Genomic DNA, 529 nt, shown 5'->3' on the forward strand with positions numbered 1-529 from the left:
GTGGAGCTGATAAAATGGACAGAGAGTTCAGAAACAAGGACGTGGTTTTAATGTTATGACTGATTGGTGTATATATACTGTTTACTTACATTTTTGGCATTTAGCAGTTTCTTTTATCCAAAGCGACTTACAGTACTGTGACAGTATATTGTCTAAGCAGTTGAAGGCTAAGGGCCTTGCTCAAGGGCCCAATAGTGGCAACTTGGCAGTGGTGGGACTTGAACCCACAACCTTTCGAATTACTAGTCCAGTACCTTAACCACTAGGCTACACCTGCCCTACTTCAATTAAAATTGTCTGTCATATGCTGTTTATACAAAGTGGGGCCTTACCACGCAGCAAAGCGACTCACGGTCTAAGCAACTGAGGGTTAAGGACCTTGCTCAAGGGCCCAACAGTGGCAACCTGGCAGTGGTGGGGTATGAACCAGCAACCTTCTGCTTACTAGTCCAGTATCTTAACCACTAGGCTACAGCTGCCCTCTTATCGGAAATCATATCAGCATATCCACAAAGTTGAATCAGTTCAT

The 529-nt window shown here is 44.2% G+C and overlaps 1 non-coding gene across 1 annotated transcript; it reads right to left on the reverse strand.

Annotated features, from left to right (window-relative positions):
- Window positions 1-203: 203 nt before the first annotated feature.
- On the reverse strand, window positions 204-278 carry trnat-agu (transfer RNA threonine (anticodon AGU)). The gene has a single exon. It is a non-coding gene; the product is annotated as a tRNA-Thr (tRNA).
- Between the last annotated feature and the right edge of the window lie 251 nt (window positions 279-529).

Source organism: Trichomycterus rosablanca, chromosome 6 (genome assembly GCF_030014385.1).
Source record: "Trichomycterus rosablanca isolate fTriRos1 chromosome 6, fTriRos1.hap1, whole genome shotgun sequence".
Classification (NCBI taxonomy): Eukaryota; Metazoa; Chordata; class Actinopteri; order Siluriformes; family Trichomycteridae; genus Trichomycterus; species Trichomycterus rosablanca.